Source organism: Stylophora pistillata, chromosome 3 (genome assembly GCF_964205215.1).
Source record: "Stylophora pistillata chromosome 3, jaStyPist1.2, whole genome shotgun sequence".
Taxonomy (NCBI): Eukaryota; Metazoa; Cnidaria; class Anthozoa; order Scleractinia; family Pocilloporidae; genus Stylophora; species Stylophora pistillata.
In genome coordinates, this window is record NC_142521.1 from 37,658,886 (window position 1) to 37,684,726 (window position 25,841).

At 39.2% G+C, this 25,841-nt stretch overlaps 3 pseudogenes across 1 annotated transcript in view; 2 read left to right on the forward strand and 1 right to left on the reverse strand.

Annotated features, from left to right (window-relative positions):
* The first annotated feature begins 4,379 nt into the window (after window positions 1-4,379).
* Window positions 4,380-25,841, forward strand: part of LOC111346482 (NLR family CARD domain-containing protein 4-like) — a 28,540-nt pseudogene continuing 7,078 nt past the window's right edge. The window contains exons 1-7 of the transcript XR_015998313.1: window positions 4,380-4,444; window positions 4,718-5,012; window positions 17,791-18,518; window positions 19,290-19,472; window positions 20,991-21,098; window positions 21,602-21,664; window positions 22,708-25,575. The product of XR_015998313.1 is annotated as an NLR family CARD domain-containing protein 4-like (transcript). The remainder of the gene's footprint in view (window positions 4,445-4,717; window positions 5,013-17,790; window positions 18,519-19,289; window positions 19,473-20,990; window positions 21,099-21,601; window positions 21,665-22,707; window positions 25,576-25,841) is intronic.
* Window positions 5,660-7,303, forward strand: LOC148735966 (uncharacterized protein KIAA1958-like; annotated as a pseudogene).
* On the reverse strand, window positions 10,517-12,647 carry LOC148735967 (uncharacterized; annotated as a pseudogene).

The window sequence follows — 25,841 nt, forward strand, 5'->3', positions numbered from 1 at the left end:
GGAAATGAACCTGAGAAAAGAATTTTCTTTTGAATTGATTGATAAATCCAAGGTGGATGATTGCCTCGAATGTTTGCTCGTTAAATCGGAGCGTGATCATCAATATCCTGCAGATGTCCTACCGGGTGTAAATAGCGGCTGATAAGCCCCCCCTACTTATAACCTCCCCCTTGTTATAGACCCATTTACCTGTAAACAACAACAAAAAAAATCTGACTACAAGCCCCAAACTAGCTTTTCTTTAAGAGGTAGGAACTCTGTGCTGTTTCAAACTAAAAGTTTGAAAAGTGCGAAACAATAATTTCCATGGTACAAAAGTGCGAAACAATAAATTCCATGGTACATAACTGGTTACAAGCCACTGATGCCACAGGGGCAGCTGTTAGAGTGGTATTTTTCGACTATCGTAAGGCTTTTGATCTTATTGATCGCAATTTGCTGGCCAGAAAGATCAAAGCCTTGGACATGCCACGGTGGGTTCGCGTCTGGGTGCTGGATTTCTGTCAGACAGGAAACAACGTGTCAGGTTGTCATCAGACTGCAGGTCAGAGTGGGGCTCAGTCCCCGCCGGGGTACCACAGGGGACCAAGCTTGGTCTCTGGTTGTTCTTATTAATGATCAACGATCTTGAGGTCGACGCGGTCACTTGGAAGTATGTAGACGACACAACTATCGCCCAAACGATACCGCGAGGTTTGACCAGTGATGTACAAAGCGCAGTTTCCGCTGTTGAGGCGTGGTCGATCGAAAATAGGATGAAACTGAACGAGGATAAATGCAAGGAGATGCACATTGACTTTACAAGAAACACTCACAATTTTCCACCAATTGTGATTAATGGCAAGGAACTATCAGTATCAAACAGTGTAAAAGTCCTCGGAGTCACTATTAGCTCAGATTTAAAATGGAACGAACATATTTCAGAGTGCATTAAGAAAGCGAACAAGCGCCTTTATTTTATTGTTCTTCTAAAGCGCGCAAACGTTCCACTGAGCGACATTATAAATTTTTATTGCACCGTGATAAGATCTGTTTTAGAGTACTGTGCGCCAGTTTTCCATCACGCGCTCCCACAGTATCTTAGTGACGACATTGAACGAGTGCAAAAGAGAGCGCTCTCCATCATTTGTCCTTATGCGTCATATTTCGAATGTTTGGCCAGGTTCGACCTAGTAACCTTGCACGCAAGACGCGTGGCTCTGTGTAGCAAGCTTTTCGAGTCTATCACGTCATGCCCGGATCACAAACTCGTGCCTGTCTTACCTCCTAAGAGAGAACACAGATATAATCTAAGACAGTTCAGGGCTTATGCCATGCCCCGTACACATACAAATCTTTTTAAAAACACTTTTATTCCAAGTATGTGTACATAAAATTTTGTTTTAGACTAGTTTGTACATATTCTTATATAGAGAGTTTTTCGCATTTGTGGTTTTATTATAATTTCAATTGTATTTATTCCTAGTTCTAAGTAATTGTAACGCAATTCAGTCTACGGACTGCCATGTTCGATATTCTAATAAACTAAACTATCTAAACTATCTATCTATCTAATAAGTTGACCTCTCCTTTTTGTATTAAAAAGAAAAAAAAATTAAAAAGAACCTACACAAAACAAACAAACAAACAAACTTTCATAGTAAATCGCAGACGGCTTGTTGTTGTATCAAATTACTATCAAAGGGCTACAGTATTTTCTTTCTTGCTTCCCTTTAATTTTAACCAGACATATGTTCAGACAAAAGGGTGTATCGCCTGATTCTCGTTCTCTTACATTCACTTCGCCCAACTTGATGTGCTTTATCTGATGTGATGTAGACGTTAGCGCATGTTTTGTGGAATGTCTGATTGGTTTTCTGAGATACTGCAACAGATGACGGAGATAAACTCTATCTCTTGTCCGAAATGGAAAATGTTGTTCAAAATTACACTAGTTTCCTAACTAGAGAGCTTAGAGGTAATTATGTCTAGACAATAGCCCATTTCCGAATTACCCTTGGCCTCTTTTTCAGGACGAGGCCGGTGCTCTGCCATTCTTGTGAGCACCAGTACTCGTTTTGAAAATGAGGCCAAGGGTAATTCGGAAATTGGCTATTATGGCCGTGCCTTGGTACGCATATTCAACATGTCCTCAGAGAGTCACGGAATGCTTAAACTCCAGTATTTCGCTGAATATTTCTCTTTCTTTTTATGACTTAAAGGGCCATCTGTGGAATTCTCGGCAAAACTTTTACTACCACAAGTAACAATGAGACATATTTTTAGAACATTGAACACTTCCGTCTTGCGCTAAAGATTATCTTATCACGTGACTGACTTGCTTGGGTGGAATGCACTAGCTGGGCAGTTTCCTTGTGAAATCAACAGTTCAGTGGAGTAAAGTTTCAGCTAAAGAATACTTGTGTTTCCTTCTTTCATCTCAGCTCTGAAGTTGTAGAACAGTTCTTTATGTAAAGTACATCTCACCAAGTCGAAGCATGCATTTATTAGATTGTTTTACTGGATTTCCAAGGTTTCATACTCATGTATGTGCGAATAATATGGCACAGTTTTATGGCTGCTTAGGTGAGTTTTGGAGATTGGCATTTACAACGGTTGTATAATGAATATGCTCATTTTAGATTAGCAACCTTTCCATTGCTTGATCATGAAAGTGAAAGTTGCTTATCTCATCATGTTCCTGGTTATTTATAGGGAACTGCACCTATGAATTCTTTGTTTTCCCAGTATCTCATAGCTGTTTGGTTGTCTATTTGTTTTATTTCATTTACTTGAGACTATTTCTCGAAAAATTAACCACTTAATTTTTTTTTTTTTTTTTTTTTTTTTTTTTTTTTTTTTTGGAAGTGGTTTTTTGTTGGAAGTGTTTTTTTTGGAAGTGGTTAATGGCCTATGCTCCAACCGGAGCTAAGGGAATATATATATTTCTCGAAAAATAGATGACTTTCGATTTCATCGGTATAACTGCGTGCATTCAAGACATCAGTTTAAATGTATTTGGATATGGTTATCAACAGCAGTTTACAAATATTAAAACTTAAATTGCCACATTGAAATAAAAACATCTCGGCCTGGAGAATTAGACTTTATTCCAGTGAACTGAAGTGCTAAAGCCAAGATAATTCTGGAATATCGTGAATGCTTTTAGAGAATTTTTTAATGTGACATGCATTTGCGATCATGACTTTGCCCAGCTTCTTATATCCCAGCGGTTTACGAATAAAACGTCTTTTTCTTCAAGTTAATTTTGATATTGTTGGAAATTAATTAAGAGTGCTATATTCTAATTTTTACCTTTTACTGCTGTAGTTGCTTTTTAAATATAGTTGCTCTGACACTGTAGAGCACTCAGTTGAATCTTAAAATGGTCATTGAGTCTTCTATATATTGTAGGTCCAGTTTACTCTTTAACTCTGAGCTGAGCAATGGCTTCACTTCCAACAGCATTGCTTTGCCCAGTATTTGTTAAAATGTCTCCTCTTCACTTTACTCTACATGAAATGGAAGAGAGCATTAATTTTTAATTGAATCATTTAATATCTGTCACCCTCTAACGGCTGTGAGATGTTTGTTCTATTTTAACTTACCCCTGGGATAAATTTAAATTTTACTTGTGGACTTGAGACTATAGTAAAGAACAGTGTCCTTTCCAATCCCTACAAGCTTCTTGTTACTAATCTGAGCTACTTTGAAATGCTCACCTAGTTCTGTTTTTATTTCATTGTTAACTCAGCTAGGGTGTAGAATTCATTTTTACTTAGGTGACAAGTGTCAATTAAACGATTGTGATTGAGTTGCCATATGAAGCAATAATTTGGTTGCCTGTAAATCTCAGTGATTAAAAAAGTGTTCTCTTTACTTGGAATGCAGAAAAGTTTTTAAGACCCTGACACTTTGCTGTAAACCAGCATGATGTTATAACAGCCAACAAAATGGTGTGCCTGGGGAATTCTGTTTCTCAAAATAGATCTCCCACAATTTGATGTTTATTTTTATTATATTTTAGTAATTATGCATGTAAACATGTGATTGCTGAAATTTATTTTACCTCTTGTAATTAATCTAAAGCTTTGTGAACTAACCATTATTTAGTCAAAACCTAGTCATTAACAGTTAGATAGTTAATTAAATATTGTTATTGTAAACATGATTGAGGAAGATGGTAATTATAAAAACAAAAAAAAATTATAAGTCGCACTGTGACTTTGTTGGTTGCATACTTGAACCTGTTCCTTTATACTGTATTTGTCCATTTTATCTTTATAGAATTATTTCTTTTATTTATATTTCATAGTTATACAGTGTACGTAGGTGGGTGGATTTGAATTGTATACACATCTAATGGCAATCATTTTTTGTTGTAATTAACTTTTATAAACAGAGATCCATTGAAAAACACCCAGACTGCGTGACAATCCTGTATAGACATTGCTGTGAATACTAAGTAAGTTTTGAACATCCTCATCACCATGTTAATTTTTTAAAGTTATGTTTTCTACTGGTTGTGGAGTTCTTGTCTTGCTCACCATTTCTAGTTTGCGACATAAAGCCTATTTTTGATTTTGCATCTAAAATTCAAGTACACTGAACACTCCTGTCAGATGAAGGGCTTGAAACCATTTTTTTTTTCAATTGTGTGCATGCAGTTATCAGTGTACTGTAGTCACTTCAGATTGATATGTTGATCCAAACATGTATGTGTTTTGCCTCCTTACAGCTAAGTTCCAGAATATTCTGAGTTCCATTTGAGTACCATAATCCAACAGCTACAGGCTTTATGACACCTAGGTGTACAGACAAAACAGTTCCTTTTCCCACAGCTGGTTGAGTTTCATTGCTGTCCACCAGATTAATCACCACCCAGTAGATTGGTGTGAACACAATCAGCCACACAATGTAGTGGGTAGTGGTTCATCTGGTGGATGGTTTTATCGATTCAATTCAGAAAAAACAAGTACCTGGGAGTTAATTACAACTGCTGTTATCATCTCTCAGGAGAAGCACCTTGAAAGGTGAGTGCTAATCTATCGACATCAATCTGCATGACTTGTACATGTAATGAAAGAGTCGACCCAATCAACTCTGCCTGTAACTCCTTCCCAAAATGTTTTAACATGTAATCATTAACAATATGTAGTAGTACATTGCTCACAGCCCAAAACACAGCTTTATTGGCACCTTATTACATCCATTTTGAAATCACTGGTGGTCCCTGTATTCTGATTGGCTCTAATTGGTGCGATTTATTCCCAAATCGCACCATATTTTGCTCTATATTGCATCTTTTTTCCAGCCAATGAGGAATTTACACTTAAAACAAACAACCAATCAGATTTCAAGGCTTGTTTAAAGTGACCAATCAAATTGCAGGAAAATGAAAAACAAAGACTATCATCTGGCAAATTTTGCAACTTTTGTTTCCAAAACTATTATTTTTCCCCCCAAAAATGGATGAGTTTAATTTCTTCCACTTTTTGAATGATAACAATGACATTCTTCAGGCTGAAGACCAACATGCCAGGGACTTTCCTACTTTTTCTCTACATTTTGGTGAATATTTTGACGATTTTGTACCTTCTCAAGCTCAAAATCCGCGCGATCTCGAGTCCACCTAATCAGCAACGAACAAAGAAAATCAAAAGCCGCTACAAGAGGTGGATGTTGCAAGATTTCCCATTATTTCAAGCGATGAAATACATGAGCTTAAGTCTGCAACTTCCAATAAGAATACGTCCCACTCCACAAAACAATGGATGAATGTTTTCAGAAGCTGGTGTCAATGCCGCCATCTTGAATATGTCTCCATCAAAACAATGGCGCCTGAAGAACTTGACAAAGTCCTTAGTAAGTTTTACGCCGAAGTAAGAAAAAAAGACGGAGATGATTATGAGCCAGAATCCCTTAGAATCATGCAGAGTGCCATAGAACGATATCTAAAGGAGAAGAACTATCCACTGAGCATCGTGCAATCCAGGGAGTTTCACTCCTTACGAGAAATCCTCAATGCGAAAGCAATTTCCCTGCGTCAACAAGGAAAGGGAAAGAGACCCAACAAAGCTCAGCCAATCACATGTGAAGAAGAGTCAGCCCTGTGGGAAAAAGGTCAGTTGGGTGATTTTAATGGAAAGGTCGTGACCATTGTCAACTTTAAAAATTTGATGGAACAACTGGGATTTTGTGGTCGCCAAGAACACTGCGTACGTGGAAGACGTAATTATAAGACAGCGAGAAGATGGAACTGAAGTTGTTGAGTTCAGAGAAGGTCCCACTAAAACACGGAGCGGTGGTCTCACCATCAGGCAAACAATACCACAAGCAATGTTCAGCACCGATGGCGGAAAAAGCAATTCAGTGCGGCTATTCAAGCTTTGGTTGTCCAAGCGACCCGAAGGAATGAAGAACACAGGGCCGCTCTATCTAAGCATCATAAATCGTCCTAAATCAGCGGATGTTTGGTATACCAAAGTTCGAATGGGACAAAACACCATCGGCAATTTAATGAAATCCATGGCCTCCTGTCTCAGGACGAATAAGAAGCTGACGAACCACAGCATGAGGAAAACATTGGTATCAAAACTGAAGAAATCAGGTCAACCGCACAATATCATCTGTGAAATAACAGGCCATGCACGTGAATCTTCGTTAGACGACTACGATGAAATAGACGAGAATCACAGGAAAGAACTGTCTCACATTATCAGTGGATATAAAGACGTGTCAAACGAAAATCAAGCAAACGAAGTCTCCCGCCAAAACACTGCAAATCAAGCCTCAAATCAAGAGATTGCAGTCCAACTTAAACGAACACCTCTGGTTCCTATTTATCACGTCTAACAACAAGGCCAAATGTATCAGGCCATGGGTTCCAATGCTGGTTTTCAGTCTGCTGAATTTTCAGGATTTCAACCACGTTTTCCATTGCAGTCTCCGCAGTACCACATGGAAGCCTTCAGTTGTGCTGCTCCCGTTCCATCGCAGAATTACACAGGCTACACCTTCAATTTCTTCTCCAGAGACAGCCAGAACTCTCCACCCCAACCACAGAAGAAACGAAGGGTTTACATCATTGAGTCAGACGACGAGGATTGAACTTTTAACGCTCCACTATTTTTCTGAGTTATTGAGGACTTCTTGAATTTCTTGAATGAAACTTGTCTTTCTTTTGATACGCTTGACTGAGTTTTTGACACATGACGTCAAAGTCTTTCTGTTTTGTTTTCAAAATAAGATGTAAATGCGTTTCCCGTTCCGCTTTTTATTTAAAAACCGGCTCAGTACTGCATCAATAAAATATTTGAATTGACCAAGTTCTGTATTTGGGCGATTTCAAAATGGATGTAATAAAGTGGTAATTGAACCTCGTGTCGTGCAATTTTGGTCTGAAATCATACTTGTTATTTCAAATCGAACTCGAGCTGCTCGCTCGTTCGATTTTGAAATCACATGTATGATTTCAGCCCAAATTGCACTCCACTCAGTTCAATTACCATTATTTATCAAGTGATAACACAACTACTTGATTTGAGCTCCTCTGAGGCAGTATATATAGGAATAATATACACGCACACCTGTCTGACAGGTAACGGATGAGTGTAGAACATTCCATATGATTACATGCTACAGTTCTAGAAATAAATATTCACATGACTAGTACATGTATAATAAGGTAAACAATGACACAACTTGGTGCAAAGACAATTATTTACATTTAAAAACAAATCCAAAATTCATTACTAAAAAAAATGATATTGAAAGTTCTATTTAGACATCACAAAGTGTCATGTATCTAGGAGTTGGCAGGCATTTTTGTTGCCAACTTTGTAGAAGTTACTGCCCATCACTTTCTTTGTGTCAGATTTTGTTCCTGTTCTGTTGACTTTGCCACATTCTTCACTAGCTAAGGCTCTGCTTTATTACTGGTGGGCTTCAGCTAGCTGCTATTCAACTGCTTTGCTGGTTTCATGGGAATCTTCAACATGGACTCTAAATTCACTCCCAACGCATTTGCAGTTTTGTTGTTTTGCAAATGTCCTCCTGATTTCTTCGGCACTCATCCCATCTGCCTTGATTTTATATGACTTGTTACTTTCTCTTTTGATCATGCACATGGCTTCCTTTCACCTGACTTGAAGTTGGTTGAGGTTTATTACTGTAATCTTGTAAAAGAGAGACAGCAGCAGCTTTAATCCTCCCTATTATGCATGATATCGTTTGGCCCATGCACTGCGTCTTCTTTATTGAAGCTCTAACAATGCTTGAGATCAAAACTAATTTTTTGTTTATATTAGTAACAGCACAGGCTCAACAAGGGGAAGTGTAATTGTTGTTTTGGGTTTTGGGTTTTCATTTGATGAAGCTGACCCAATAGGCTGAGTATTCTTGTGTTCCAAGATGTCCATCCTTGGGTGCTGCATGGCTCATCTATACAATCTTTTTTCCTTACTTTATCACAGCCCCTGTAGTACCATTACCTCTAGAGTGGTGCAGGCATGCAGGAGGATTTATTATAATCATGGAAGTTCTAGATAGCTTTGAATGGTTTAAATTCTTTAATGGTGTATTGGGGTCCATTGTCTGAAATCATTTCTTTGGAATTCCATGCCTAGCAAATATCTTCCTCATGTGCTGGACTGGTGTCTCAGCAGCTCACTTTTTTCCAAAATTAATGGTTACTGTAATACTTGGTCAGATTGTCTACAATAATCCAATGAAATCTTTCTTTCCTTTGAACAGATACTAACTATTTGCCATCTTCTTTGTGGTAGGTTGACTTTGCATGGTTTATGAAGGTTGGTTTGGTTTTGATTTGCTTCTAGTACAGATGCTATTGAGGTATTTCATGTAATGGTGAATCAATGGTCAAGATACAGTAACACTTTCTTGTCAAATTTATCCCTCTTTTTCCAAACTAGTAGAGGGAATCTTTAGTGCATCTGTGAGCACAGAACCATCAAGGTATAAGAACTCTGGTTTAACTCCCTTGTATACTACATGCTAATTCATCTTTGACAGCTAGATAGTTTATCTCTGTGTAAGGCTAAAAATTATGAGCATTACTTTAGAATGTAATGTCTCTTAGCCTTGGCCCATCCATTGGTTCACAGAACTGCGATGATGTACGCTGATGACTCTCAGCTCTACATCATAATAAAGCGGAGCAATCGTTGTGTTGCCTTAGAACAGCTTGAACTTTGCATTGATGATGTTCTATGTTGGAACATGCAGAACAGTCTTAAACACAACCCAACCAAGACTGAAGTCATTCACTTCTACTCTCGCTTCACGCCCAGTGACAGTACTTCACGTCACCTCAGAGTCAGCACTGCTACTATCGAACCAGTAGACGAAGCAAGAGACCTCAGTCTCACTCTTGGCTCTTCCCTCACTCTTTGCACCCACATCAACAATAATTATATGCAGCTCTGGTCCAATATCTTTACAGGAACTTAATAAAATCAGGAAATTTTTGTCTCAGAAAGACACCGAAAGGGTTGTTCATGCCTTTATTTCCTCTAAACTGGATTACTGCAATAGCCTGTTTTACAGCTTGCCCTAGTTCTTCTGAAATACAGAAACTTAAAGACTACAAAACTCTGCCCCCTGACTTATTACGTGAGCAAAACAATCTGAACATATTTCTCCAGTCCACATCAATCTGCACTGGCTCCCTATAGAACATGGTGTTATTTTCAATCTGCTTCTCCATACCTATAGACCACTTTCATAAATGGCTGCCGGATTAATATTCTTTTGTTTAAATTTAAATTTGCCTGGGTGGCCTCGCTTGAGATAATGTATTCTTTTGAATTTTGTACTGGAGAACGAGGCCACCTAGGCAAATTTAAATTTAAACAAAAGAATATTAATCCGGCAGCCATTTATGAAAGTGGTCTATAAGGCCCTTTATGGTCTGGCTCCTGATTACTTGGCAAATCTGTTAACTCACTATACACCTGTCCGCTCCCTCCATTCCTCAAGGTCCATTAATCTGTCTGTCCCAAGATCTGGAACCCTACCCATGGCAACAGATCCTTTGCGTGTGCATCCCCCATGCTTTGGAACAAACTTCCTGATTTTATAAGATATTCTGAAACCTTAGATTCCTTTAAAACCAGGCTCAAGACTCACCTTTTTAAAATCGCTTTAAGTTTAAAGTTAATTTTTGTTTTGTTTTTGTAATTACTTAAATCTTATGTAAAAGCATTGAGACTTATGTATAATGCATTTTTAAGAACTGTATTGTTATTATTATTATTATGCAGTATACACGTTTGGATGCTAGTGAGCTAAGCAAGATAGGGCGAAAATTCGTAACCTATCTGCATGACAGGACTGTTAACTATAATAATATCTAATACTACTTAAATATAAATGATCAATATAAAACGATAAAAGTGTCAATTGGCCCAATACTAAGATGTTTTTTTTTTTTCCTTTTTCTTTTAAATGTTCATGATTTACTGTTCGGTTCTTAAAATATCCTTAACTTAAAATGTCCATAAAATCCTGTGCATAAAAACCAAATCATAATGTCATTAAAATTCTTATGCTGTAACCAGTTTAAATGTTCTTGCAATGTTCAGAGTGCTACTTAATACAGCTTTCTGCATTCTCAGCAATATTTCTTTGTATCTTGTACCAAAGAAGCCCTTCATTTCAGTTTCCATGGCTGTAGAACATCCTCCTAGTACATCTATAATAACGTTTACTTGTGAGATCTTGTATCCTGGGTGTTGTTTTGTCAGCTCAAGGCTAAGTGCTCCATACTTCTTGGTCTTTTCTTTGTCTTTCTTGTCTCTGTTGTTGATCCAAGGGCCGCTCATTTCCACCATAAGTACCTTCTTGTGTTTGTGGTCGATGAAACTTGCATCCACACGATTAGATTGTACGTATGTATGATCAGCATATACTGGTACATCCCAGTATGCCTCAGCATCAGGTGACTTATAAAGAGGTTTGGGCTTCACATCTGAGAACCATGGCGGAGTACTATCAGCGAGCTCTAGGTCTTTGAGCATCTCAAGGAAGAACACTTTCAAAGCAAAATTGTGCCTCTCTAAGTACTTGGACTGAGCTAATGATGGACATCCAGCAAGTACATGTGCCATGCTCTCAGGACCTTCGCCACACATTCTACATTTGACATCGTTCTTGTCCGTTGTTCCAGTCTTGTAGGCCATGTAGACCATTGTTGGTGTGAGCTGTTCGTACAGTTCCATGATGCTTGCGATACAGTGGGTAGTAGCACATTGCCATTTATTAAGCCATGCAAAAACAATTTTCAAGGCTCAGTTGATCATCTTGCCATTTTGCTTTTAAAAGACTTCCTTGCCACTGTTGATCTTCGACTTTTTTGACTAGTTTCTCATTTACAACTTTCTTTATATGCTTCTTGGTGTGCATATCTTTGATAGCTATCTCTGGTTCTTCTGTTGGGCTACATGATGGTTCAGTGGTATTCAAGTTCAGAGTTATATCCAGTTCTTGTGCAAACTTCTTCAAGTCAGTGATAAGAGAGGAGAATCCCTTGACTATAGCACATTCTTCAAACTGTTGCACAGATTTCATCTTGGGATCTAGACTTTCATAGAGCTTAACTGCTGCTTTGATCTTGATCAGCTTATACTCTTGTTCAATGGCTCGTAGTCCTCGTCCTCCTTTCTCCCTAGGTAGATATAGCACTGCTATGGAGCTAAGTGGATGACGCCCTCCATTTTCGCAGATGATCTTTCTTGTTTGTCTGTCGATGTCACGCAGTTCAGCAAGTGGACAATGCTGGGTCCACATGGGGTATGTGAGTGCTGGAAGTGCAAACTGGTTTGTAGCAAGGATGCGGTTAAAATCAGATAGTGGGCTCGTCCAGATCACGGATAGTCTTCTGAAATACACCTTTGCTGCCTCTTTCAGTGCTTGCTTCTTGTCTTGCATAACTGACTCTTTAATCCCCAGAAACTTGTAGTTGGATCCTGACTCGAGATTCTTTACCACTGACGTCTCGTTGAGTTTGACGTCTTTGGCATCTTGGACTTGTTTACCTCTACACACATGAATAGCGCTACACTTTTTTGGGTTCCAGTGAAGTCCCAAATCTTGCATTGCAGTGCAGGTTGATCGAAGTACCTGATTTAGTTTAGTTTCAGAGGCAGCAAACACTTTCAGATCGTCTACATAAAGTAAGTGTGTTATTCGAGCTGATAAGGGCTTAGACAGTCTGTATCCCTCTGTAGCATTCAATAACCAAGCAACAGGGTTAAGGCACAGTGTGAAAAGGCGTGGGCATAGGGCGTCGCCCTGAGGCAGTCCCTTGTGAAATCTGATGGTGGTAGACATTTCGCTTCCTTGCTTTGTAGTCGCTACGATCTTGGTATTCCAGCTTGCGCTCTGGTGTTTTATCACTTTACCAATCCAGGCGGGTACCCTGTGTACTTCCATCATCTCAATCAACCAGTTATGATCAACAGAATCATACGCTTTCCAAACATCAACCCATACCATGCTTAAATTGCGTTTACCTCGATGACAGTCCTGCGTGACCATCCTATCAATCATAAGGTTGTCAGTCGTTCCACTACAGCCAGACTTCGCTCCCCTGTGTTCGCCTTCCATAAGATCATAGTCATTCAGGTGTTTATCCAACGGGGTCTGGAGGCATGAGGTAAACCACTTACAGATGTTATTCAGACAGGTTATGGGTCTTTGGTTTTCACTTGAAAAGCCTCCTGGTTTAGGTATTAAGCGTGTTTTACCCTCCGAGAACCATAGTGGAAAGTCTTCATCGTATTTAGAGATGGATTGAAATGCACGGTTAACCCCCTCATGTAATGAATTAGCGCGCTTCCACCAGAAGTTAACCAATCTGTCTGGGCCAGGTGCGCTGAAGTTTCGTTTCTTGAGTAAAGTCTTGACGGCCAGTGGGGTTTCTAGATTCCACTCTCGTTCTACGGTAGTTGGTACTTGTTCAGCAATAGCTTCTTTCATATCCAGCAGCCATTTAGTTTTCTCGTTACCAGATCCTTTCTTCTCCCACAAGCTCTGCCAGAATCTGCCCGCTTCTTCGATATTCTCGAAGGTGTTAGTGTTACTATCAGGATTAATGTTTTTGCCAACTCTTTGGTATGTAGGGCGATCTTGTCTATCATCCATCATCTCTGTAAACTTTGCATAGACCTGTCCTGCATCTTGCTTGAATTGGTTGTTCAGTGATCTTGCTTCATGTTGTTTCTTTTCTCTAAGGTACTTTGCCTTTAACTTTCTCAGCTGCGAGTTTTTCTTTTCCATTTAGTTGACAAGTTCAGCCGATGAGATTACTTTACATTCTTCTAGTAGGGTTGATCTATTCTGTTTCCCTTTCTTGGTCAATTTTCTGTTTTCTCTTAGCCTTTCTAACTCCGCCTTGGCGATAGATATTTTCTTCCTTAAGTCTCTAGCTTTGCCCTGAAATTCTTTCTTTTTTCCTTCGGAGTTTTGTTTCCTCGGTGCGCCCTGTACAGTAGATCTTTTCCATCATCAGTAGAAAAGCGGCTGTGGTTGAATAAAGTGCACAATTAACCATCCATAAATAAATAAATGGGTCCTCAGTAGGTGATATATTATGTTGATTAATTATTTCATTCACGGCGATGTTGATGTTTTCAATGTCTTACTTCGTTGGTTTTTCTTTAGTTCTGGTGTCGATTTCCCGATTTTCATAGTTACCTGGATCGATATGCACTAGATCAAACATTTGCGACGACTTTTCTATCAGTGCGCGTGCCTCATCCCTTAGTTGTCTTTGTGTCGGTCCCAGTGGAGTTGTATCTTGGTCGATATGCAAATTTTTTCCTTGTTCAAGCTTATTAGCATTTTGGTCATTCGAAATATTGTCAATGCTTTCATTCTTTTCAGCAAAATCTCTTTCGATTACGCTCCTCTGCCGTTGTCCAACCTTATCCATGATATTGTTCATTGCGTTGCCAAGCAATTTCTCTAATCGGGCAGCTTGATGTCGTAGATTGTTTCTGGGTATTGCGAGATGCTCATAGCCTTGTTGATCCCAGAGTTCCTTCATCACTTCCATGTAACCTTTCTTACGATTTCCATCCATAACTTCGGGCGCATTAGATTTAACCATTTGTTGGGCTTTCCTTTTACAATCGAGTAATGTTGAATTCATTTCGTCCGTCCACTTGAGCCTATGTTTGCGTGGAGGATGTTGTAAGTTATCTTCCATATTGTCGTCAGTTAACATTATTGAAATTGTAAAGTTTGAGACTTTGAATGATTTTCCTGCGTTTAGAGACACCAAATATCTCCCCTGTTCGGTTTGAAAATTTCCAAAGTGCATACGTACTTCTCCGGATGTAAAATAGCGCTCTAAACTTCGCTTGCTTTTGCGAAAAACAAGATTACTAACGGAGCCACTAGAACCTGTCTCCACAACTCGCCGCCATTATTATTATTATTATTATTATTATTATTATTATTAACTGACAAGTTCATGTGATCAGCATCCTAAGCATTTGCTTTGGCTAATGATAATGAAAACTGTTTGAATCTCTAACAACAGTCTCTCCCATGAGCATTTCTTCTTTCTTCGAACAGGAAGACTTCATAATCATACTTCTCCCTATTTTTGGTTTGATATCTTGACAGGGGATCACTGATCAACATTTGAGTTCCATTCCTGTAAATGTGATCCACTAAAGTTATACTTCAGGAGTGGGTGCATTAATAATGCTCTAGGGTACAATTATCTCTAAACTATGCTTGTTATCTGTAATGGCAGTGATCTTTCCTTATCCACGCAAGAGATACTCAGCTAGAGGTTGAAGCTTATGCAGCCAAACACTAATACAAGGCAGTCATTCTCTATCTGTCAGTATCTCTTCTCTGTCTGAGTCATTGTCCAACTCTGTCAAGCCACAGGTTTAGCAGTTTGAAGTAAAACTGCACTCAGCTAAGAGTCACTTTTCTTCTTCATATACATAGTGGGACAGTGGTGGCTCAGAAATGATCTTTCTCCTTTTGCGAAAGGTTTCTTCTTGGACTTTAAAAGTGAGATCAGTGGGTTGAATTCTTTGTTTTCATTAGTTTCCTTGGAGATTGTGACATGAGAAGAAACTACCTGGGTCAAGTTTTGCTATGTGGCCTAATGGCAACTGGGTTATAGCCTTGACTTTAGCCAGATCCGGTAGCCAGTAAAGGGACTATACCCTCAGAGGTCAAAATTTGTCTGCAGTATTCAAGCTATTCATATACAGTATTGCAATTTTTTTCTGTCATTATTTTACAAAACTCTATTCATTAATGCTTTTTTACAAGCTGTCAGCTTTGGAGTCACTCCCTCCAGTTCTTTTGATGTTTCCATCAAAATGCCTTTAATTGAGTTCTGGTGCACTGGATATTTCAGAAGGCAATTTGAGCCACTTATATCTGCAAAATGAAATGTGTAACATTGTATATTACTTAGGTCTTCATCAAGTTTCACTTGCAGGTACCCATCTCTAATGTCATTAACTGTAAATGCTTGTATGCTCACTATGTCTCAATGTGAGATTAGTTTTTGTACTTAGACACAAGTCATTTGTTCAGTTCCCATCAGGGTCTAGTCATCCTCGGAGACCCAGGGGCAGTGAGTCGATTTCAAGTTAAGTGCAGAAGAGCCCCTGGGGACATTGTCTTACAAGACTAGTTCCAAACGCTCGCAGTCGTTCTGCCATCTGATTGGTGCCAGAAAATCTTTGTGTTTTTCTGCCCAATCAGAGGGAAGTGTCGTTTGGAGTCCTTTCGTGTGTTTTAACACGCACATATACATCATACTCTGTTGCTCGCTTTGTTTGTCTCGGCCGTGCGACGAAGCTTTGCGCGAGGTGAAAAGTTTCAGTCTCAACACACAATGTAAGAGAAATCGATCAGATTGTCCGGGAAATCTTACCGGAAATTATACTGAATACTTTCGCAGGTATCACAAGAGAACGTGTTTAAAAGTTTGCGAGGTTCGTATAAAACATAATGGTTGCAGGCATTGATATGTCGCTTTAAACGTTAGATGAGATGTAAGCTTAAATATTTTTAGATTTTTTGTACAATTTGTTGTGACTGAAACTTTTCCAATCCCGTGAAGTTATTTCGTCGCACGGGCCACGCAGGTATGTCAAGTAACTGGCGCTTACACTTACGTAGCTTTCTGTGCGCGCCAAATTCTAATCGTTGCTTTGTAGTGAAGTCTTTAAAATATGGCCAAACTTGCAGAGAACGTTAAGTACGTGGACGACCTCCAGCAAGCGCTTAAAGAAAGCTTAGCTGTGTTTCCGGTTAGCTAATTAAAATTTGAACAAAAACTAATCATCGAGAACATCGTGGAAAGAAGATATGTTTTCGGACAGTTACCGAAGGCGTTTGAAGAAAGTTAATCTTTCAACAGCTGCGTTGAGTGTTCAAATTCTTGAGCTCGAAAGGCCACGGACTCTCTTCTAGTCCCTTGGTCATTGTCACTTCACCGCTTTTGTCGATTGTTGAAGTCCAAGTTAATTACCTTTGATCATTGGGAATCGATTCTGCTTTCATTGGGGAAAACAAAACCAAAGACAAAGAAATATTGGATGGAAAGGGCGAGCTTGCTTTAATGTAAATGTCAGCTTAGTGCAGGGTTATCTACCCACGTCTAATAAACAAAAGTTTCCACGTTTAACTTTTCTTTTTAATTTTTCAAGCGAAGATTATATTAGATTTTGGCCGGGCGTGCACAAAAAAATGCGTAAGCGCCAGTTGCTCGACATACCTGCGTGGCCCGTGCGACGAAATAGCTTCACGGGATTGGAAAAGTTTCAGTGACAGCAAATTATACAAAAAAATCTTGAAAGATTTAGGCATATATCTCATCTAACGTTTAAAGCGACATATCAATGCTTGCAACCATTATGTTTTATACGAACCTCGCAAACTTTTAAACTCGTTCTCTTGTGATACCTGCGAAAGTATTCAGTATAATTTCCGGTAAGATTTCGCGGACAATCTGATCGATTTCTCTTACATTGTGTTGCTGAGACTGAAACTTTTCACCTCGCGCAAAGCTTCGTCGCACAGCCCAAACAAACATAGCGAGCAACAGAGCTTGTTGAATATGTGCGTGTTAAAACACACGAAAGGACTCCAAACCACACTTCCCTCTGATTGGGCAGAAAAACACAAAGATTTTCTGGCACCAATCAGATGCCAGAACGACTGCGAGCGTTTGGAACTAGTCTTGTAAGACAATGTCCCCAGGGGCTCTTCTGCCCTTAACTTGAAATCGACTCACTGCCCCTGGGTCTCCGAGGATGGGGTCTAGTAAGCCACACACATATCTTGCCATGACAATTTCTTACTTTCATTGCACTGCATCACTCACCCAGTCAGTTGGCTTGTCAATTTTTGTTGTGTGATCTTTCTTTTCCGTTTTGGCAACTGTCTTCTTTAAATCATCATGCAGTACTCAGTGCATCCGGTTCTTGAGTTGCGCCCTTCCTCCACTCAATTTGTAAACTATACACTCAAGTCCAGTGAATACAGCTCACTGCATTCTGATAGAACTGCTTCTATAGACAATCCATTTTCATTGAATACTGAGTTTAACAGCAGCTCTCTCTTGATTTTTAGGAGCTTCAATTCTCCACACATTTTTCTGTATAAAAGGGAACTTAAAGAGCATTATGAACCACTAGAAACTTGGTGCTGGTTCTCAGTTTCTTCCCATCTCATGTTATCAGGCTTAAATATGGTAAATTACCTTGCCAGTTGATATTTTGCATAATTCAGTTTTTCTTTTTTCAGAATCTGATTGGCAATTATGTCAGAAACTGAGAGAACTGAAGAGAGTAGTTCAAAGAACACTAATGGTGACCCACCAAAGATCAATATTGATCTTCCGGAGATAAATGAAGTAACCCAGAATTATAAACGTTGGAAGGATGTTCAACTCCCAATTGACATTCTGTTGTTAACAGTGAAGGACTGTGAGTTCTTAAGTTGCTACTATTACATTGTTGATCCATTCAGAAGCTATTATAAAGGGCTTGGTCATGTATACTTTGGCAGCATTGGTGAAGATCAAGATGTTAAACTGAAAGTTGCTTTGATGAGATGCTCAGAGGGTTCTACAGCTCCTGGTGGTTCTTTGACTGTTGTAAAAGATGCTGTCACTCAGCTGAGACCAAAAGCTGTGTTTTCTGTGGGCCACTGTAGTGGTATGAATCAGGAAACAACAAAGCTGGGGGATGTGGTTCTTTCAGAAAAGCTCACAACATATTCCTATCAGAAGGCTACAAAGGATTGCACGGAATTTCGTGGGATCACAACTCCTGTCAGTAGAGACATTGCTGAACTCATCAAATATGCAGGTTATGGTTGGAATGCACCCCTAGAAAATCCAAAAGAAAGGAAAGTTGAAGTCCACTGTGGTGAGGTTTTGAGTGGCCCTGAGCTTGTACAAGCAGAGTGGCGATCGCATGAGCTTGTGAAGTCGTTTCCTGGAGCAATTGCAATTGAAACTGAAGGAGAGGGTAAGACATCTGTATTCCTTAGGGTAACAGAAAAATCCTTTGCAAGAGACGTAGATAGGTTTATATCCTGAGACACAGAATTGACACTAATTTTATCATAAGAGTTTTCATGGTGGGGGATTTTTCCTGTTGGTGATTAGAGATACTCTGGTTTGATTCTTAGTATACTGGATCTTAGATTAAGAGGTCTGGAGGCAAGTTCCAGCTTAAGTCATTGTGTTGTACACCTGTAGACTTGGGTGGGACACTTTACTCTCACAGTGTGTCTCTACCCAGGATTACAGATGGCTGCTGATGAACTGAGTAGTATCCATGTACATGTACACCTGTAGAGGGAGTTAGAATAAAGTTTCTTTTTGGCTTAACAGTACGAGACCAGACCTAGAGAAAATTGTGTGCCAGAGGGGGGCTATTCGACAGCTTATGTAAAGTAGAGACGTAACTCCTCCCCTTTGTTGTTTTATGCTTGACTACATACATATTTACATGTAATTACAGCAATTTCTCGCTAGTTCCTTACAAATCTGTGATACCAAAGGTGACGATGTGGCAAGGTTAAAGTTAATGGTGTGGAAGGGTAGGGGGAAAGGGATTGTCAAGCGAAAAATTGGTATGTGATCTGCCCATGCTTTTGCTGAAAAATCAGGAAACATTTTAGAATTGTTGTATTTTTTTTCCGCAGGTATCTTTACTCTATGCAAGTTTGCGTGTATTTTGGATAATATTTGTTGTTTTTTTGCATAGAAGCTAGCTTGTTATTTAATTTTTTAGGGGTTTACAGTGCAGCACATGATCTTAAAATGGAGTGGGTTGTCATCAAGGGTATTTCAGGTTATCCAGATGGAACTGAAGCAGAAGAAAACTGGAAAACATTTGCAAGTGTAATGGCAGCTTCGTTTGTTATCAGCATTGTAAACGACTGCAGTATTTTTGAAGATTGGCCACATTACAAAGGTAAAGAGATCAGCTTTAATGTTTGTTTTAGGTTTACAGTATGTTTGCATACTCTCACTAGGTCTTTTTTGCTGTTTAGATTTGTTTTATATGAATGTAGTGGAACTGCATTACCAAAAAATTCCACTAAACTGAATTAGAAATATGATTGATGACTTCTTTTGATTATATGCTAATCACGAAGAACGATTTTTGGAGCAGAATTGTAACGAAAATGTCCACATGCGCTACTTTGCCTCAAAGGAACATAGTTCTATGGGGATTGCACTGGGCTTGATATTTCTGCTTTAAATGCCCTGCCCCCAATCATGCATTTCTCTTTTCATCCACAGATGGAAGGGTATAGATTATCGATGATATCACACCCAACAATGTGTTTTTCCGTTCTAAGGCTCAGTAATATTAATGTTAATTGACATTTCTATTACAAATATAATCAAAACTATAACAAAATTCTCTAAATGTGCCTGCCCGATTTGAGCATTGATAGGACTGTGTACCCGAGCATGCTTGTAATTGGACAGTTGTAATAGGGCAGTTGAAGGGACAGTTAACACGTCATGCCTGTGTAAGTGAACAGAACGCTTCATGAGCCCACGCTTTTGTCACGGCATTTCGCGGAATTAACTCAGTTATTTTTTTCTTTTTTTTAATGAAAACGTAAAACCGATCTTTAGTTTCTTTCTTGAATTTTGCCATAGTTTTATTAATTGGTAACAGGACTGACTTTGTGTCGTATAATTCTGTCTGTTATCAAACTCGTGATAAACAAATCAAACTTCCGCTTCAGTGGCCGTCTGATATTGTTACATAACTGTTATGATTACAGACCGAATTGGACTCCACTCAGTCTTATCACCTTTATAAATAAAAAAAATGGTAGATTTGATATTCATTTGTTGTTGAATTCTCTCCATTTTGAAACACGCATGTGCAATAAATTAGGCCTGAAATTGAAAATTGAGTGAAATAGAAATTATTGAGAAAATGGCGATGAAACATTACAGTATATATTTCAAAATTATTGGCTAATAAGCTCTGTTAATTAGCTGTAAAGGTAAATGATTCTTGATAGAAGCATGTATTTTTCCTATGAGATACCATGATATAATCTGCTGTACCCCAAGAATGAAGAAAGTGATCGGAATGGAAACGCAGAGTGCAAAAACAATCAGGAAGTGCTTCCTGTGGGCTTATTGCTAATTGAACGACAAGAAGGCTTTGTAATTAAATCACTTGAGCCACTGTCCTGGTTTATGAGCTTATTTCCAGAAAGTGACGCTCCTCAGGCGTGTAGTCATATGTTGAGTTTTTGGGCCGAGGTACCGAGGTGTTAAATTCCTCACGTAGATTTTCAATAATTTTAATTCTTCCCTCACAATGATTTGGAAAAAAACTTTGTAAGCAAGTTTAGGATACAGTGTTCATAAACGGAGACGGTTTTAAAACTAAATGTAGAGGCATGATGTGGTCATGAGGCAACTTTAACTGCTGTCTGTTTTTTTTTTTTTCTTGAAGATATTTCAACTGATGGAGAAGATTTAACATTGAGTAAAAGAGTTCCTGTTGAGGCATCCTGTTCTAGTGCCCAGTCCTTCCAAAATGCCTCGTCCGCTAAGACAGCCGGTATATATTTTAAAAAACAAATTATTTCCCCTGTAATGGATCCGCTGACATTTGAATGGTGTGTTTTTATAATTAAAAGGGTGCATCGAGAAAATGTTTTTGCCATTCTTATTAAAATGAAACTCGTCATAGGGTTCTCTTTTGCGCAGTGGAGGAGCCTTGGAACGCAGAAAGCGAAGGTCTGGGTCTCAATTTCGCTCGTGGGACTAATAACAAGAGGAACAACATCTTCCTCTGAACTGAAAAAAATTATTGATGCTGTTTGCAGTTTAGCCTTCTCTCACCTTTTTTTGATTGTTTTTTTTTTTCATTGGAAAATAATTTAAAACATTTTGCAAACATTTCCCATGTTCAGGGTTTTCTTATTTCCACAGAAATACAAACTGCAGATGCGATTTCCTTTACCAGTTCCTAATTGCCTTATGATAATTGGATCTGTTTGGTGATGTTTTTTTACCGACTTGATGTCTCTCGCGTTTAATCACTTTTCGTATTTTTCGAAGGTGGAAAAAGGAACTCATTAAACGAGTCAGTGGATCACGGCATAAAGCGCTCGAAGTGTGAAGGTATTTGTCACTTAGGACCTCAATTTATTACTTCTTCATTCAGTCCGCTTGAGACTTTCATACTAGAGGATCCGAAGTGTTACATATTTACTATAAGATTAAAGTTTTTCTTAATGATTTTCTGAAGAGAAAGTTGTTCATTGAATAACTTCCCTGTTCACAGATCAAAGCAGCATTCGTCTTATTTGTTTTATATATACATTTTGTTATAGAACGTTAACACCCATTATTAGGATTTTGCTTGTTTTGTTATATTTCACATGATTAGCGGCGCACTGAGTGAGTTATTGGTTCTTTACCTCTAATAGAGACCGGTAGAATGTAACCGGAAATATTGACAAAGAATGCGTAGAACGATCGACAAAGAATGATGTAATTAACTAGATAATTGCTACTGAAACCGCGTGTTAAGATTAACGATAATAAGATTTGTCTAACAGACCCATGCAACAGGATTTAGTGGGATCAACCGATTAGGAAATAAATAGAGAACTAAGCCCTATCCGACCACACCGGACCTACGTATCTGGATGTGGATATCTGTAGCCAGTAAAAGTGGCATTTGTGATCCTAAAATAGTTAGATCGTAGGGCGGAACGTGAATGTTGTGAGCTGAAGAATAAAAGCCAACTTAAAAGAGAGTATACAGTCCTCGTTTGCTGAACCAGCGTGTGCGGAGAGCAAATTCCGCGAAACATTTTTTTTCGTATAGTGGAACAAACCATAGACTCCATTTCCATCCGATGTTCATGAAATGAGCCCGCACTTCTCGCCTTTATGAGATCGGAAACTGCACCCCAGAAAACACGCCAACCACAGTAGTTACGAGATCAAAAGAAAAAACCAGCTGATTTAATGAATAACAATATATATTTTTTAGCTTTTACCCAAGAATTGAAGGATAGCTTTACCAAAGTTACAAATTGCAGTTGGGGAAGAAATAAATACACCAAATTAAGGAAAGACCCTAATCCAGTAATGATTATGTTTCCTTCAATGTGAGATATAGCAATGTTTGAGCAGGGTTTTCTTCCTGTCCACAGATTCTACTGTAACGCAATTTCTGGAATGGTGCCAGAATCAGCTGCGAGAGTTTTACAGCAGCACCATGTGTCAGGTAAAAATAACTCCGTGGGACCCTGACAACACGGTACACATGAACAAAATCTACGTACAGTTAACACTCTTACAAGACAACAGACAACCTCACAGGATTACGAAAACAAGGCTTGAAGATTGCAGCCAAGTATTTGAAGGTGACGAAGATCATCCCAACCGTAGACGAATTCTTGTGTATGGAAGACCTGGAATAGGAAAGTCTACCTTCACTCAAAAACTCGCTATGGATTGGGTAAATGGCAAAAAGAAAGTCCTCAGAAAGCTTTCTCTTCTACTGTTAATCAAGTTGCGAGACGTTTGTGATATTCCGGACCTCTGTACTATCTTGAAAACCGCCGAACTGTTGTCTGCTGATGACCCAAAAGCATTCAATAACTTGTATGAATATGTCCGTCAAAACCAGGAGAAAGTGCTGCTCATATTGGATGGATATGACGAGTACAGCGGTGGAAAGTCATCCCCAGTTCACCAGATTTGGAGAGGCAGTCAACTGAGAGACTGTTGTGTAATGATCACAACGCGACCAGTGAATGAAGATGAGCTAAGAATGCCAAGTCATGCTCAGTTTGAAATCAACGGGCTCGATACCAGGGAACAAAAGCAACAGTTTGCAAGAAAGATTCTTGATGATGAGGAGGACGTGGAAGGGTTACTTTACTACCTGGAGAAGCAGAACCTCGAAAAGATGGCAGAAATACCGCTTCTGTTGTTGATGTTATGTCTGCTCTGGAGAGAGAAAAAGCATCAGCTACCCACATCTCGTGCGTACATTTACGTAGAATTTATTCAGACTCTCTTGGATCACATGGCTACAAAAGATGCAGACAACGTCGCACCAGGTAAAAGCGTAGATGAATATCGAGAGGAACTTTACAAAATAGGAAAACTTGCATATGATGCTCTTTTGGAGGACCGTCTTCATTTTAACTTCAGCAAATTTGCGCATGGTGATCTCTTCGAGAAGCTAATTGCTGTCGGTTTTTTTCAAGTTTGCAAACTTTCCGCTTTGAACCGTGAGAGGATCGTCTATTTTCTTCATAAGTCAGTCCAGGAGTTTCTCGCCGCTCGTTTCATCGTTGAAGAACTGACGGTGAAGAAGAATAAAACTGTCACCTCCTTGTCAAGAATGGATACGTTTGAGAAATCAAGGAAGAAGGCTGAGGTTCTAAAATTCGTATGTGAGTTGTCATCAGGAGCTGCCGGGCTTGTTTTTCATCATCTACGTTATGTCGGTGAGAAAGAAGGTCTCGCAAATTACAAGTTCACTAAGACGCCTTCTGTCGATGACTTGTCTGAAGAACAATACGACTTTATTCTACTCTGTGTCGATTGTTTCTTTTTGTGTCCAGCCTCAGACAGAACAGCCGTGTATTCTGCATTTCTCTCATGTGTTAACCGTGTTGTGATACTTCAGGAAAGACACTATTCTGCTGCTGCTGCAGAACACTTCTTCAAATCCATCAGCAGTTTTCCAAACTATTTATTCTTTTTGGACTGGTGGAGGTTTGATGATTTTCCCCATGATCTGCTGTCCATAATTTCTGACTCGAAAGCGGTCGTTTTAACGTCCTCTGGAGAAAATAAAGTTGTAGGAAAGTACGTGGATCTAATCAAGGCGGACTCTTTCCTCAAAACTTTTGAGGGAAGAAAGTCCGAGGGAAGAAACTATTTCTTTCTGACTGAAATAATAACTAGGGTTTTTCGTTCCAGATTGTTTCCTGAACTGTTATCAGCGCCGGTTTGCTCTTCTAAGCCACCTGTGGATAATTTGGTAAATAATGAAAACAACAACATTGCACTGCCTTTGACTGAGAACCATTGTTTGTCACTGGCGGGAAAGGTTGACATTTGGGTTGAAACAGTTGAGGATGTTCTTCTGTGTAGGAACGTTTTGCGTTCAGTAACACTTCCTCGAGAAATCAAAATAGCCGGTGAGAGGGGGAAAACTGTCTTTGAAGGTCAATTGATTGAGAGCACAATTAACAGAATTAATTTTTACTGACAATCTCTACCGCTTAATACTTTTCCAAATCGATGTAACAGCAAAGTGTGCTCCTTTTATTGCCGAGTCACTGTACCATTCTCCAAATTTGTGTGAGCTCGACTTGACAAACAACCCTTTACACAGTGGTGTGAGTCATTTGGCTGAGAATCTTCATCACGTGCCACAGTTGACTATATTACGTTTAAAGGATGTACAAATGGGAGAAAAGGAATGTGTGGCATTAGCTGGCTCATTACAGTACTTAACTAAGTTACAAGCACTGAATATAGCAGACAACGCACTTGGTCACGGGATTATTGAACTAATCAAGAACCTGAGCTATGTACCCAATCTGACTGAGTTGGTGCTGTCGAATACAGATTTGGGTGAAGATGAAGCATCAGAATTGACCCGTGCACTTAATTATGTTCCAGAGTACTTGAACAATTTAGAAGAGCTGAATATAGGACACAATGCACTGGGTCACGGGATTATTGAACTGGCCAAGAGCCTGAACAATGTGCCCAATCTGACTAAGCTGAACCTGTCGAATACAAATATGGGTGAAGATGAAGCATCAGCACTGGCTCGCGCACTAGAGTATGTACCAAAGCTGGAGTATCTTAATCTAGAGTCCAATCCACTTTACCGAGGGGTCAGAGATCTGGTCCAATATCTCAGCAGTGTTCCAATGCTGAGTTACCTGCACCTAAAGAAAGGTGTTCAGATGACAAGGACAGAGTGTGAAGAGTTGTGTACAACAGGAAATGAGAGAAACATTCATGTGAACACCGATTACCATGCAAGTGTCTTTTTGTTGTTTCACGCAGTTGTATCTGATTTGTATTTAGATGCTCTTTAGCACAGCAGTCGATACTGTTTCCAGTAAGTTCCTTTGGACTCAATTAATCAGATTATTTTTCATGGGAAAGAACGAAGTGTTCAGGAACAGTCACTATTTTCAGAATTTTCTTTTTTTCTATTTTGTGACGTCAGGAGCCAGTATTGTGGATGGAGACCATAACCAGCCCGTGTTAAGTACTTTTATGGCTCATACGTTGCTTGTTTGAGGAT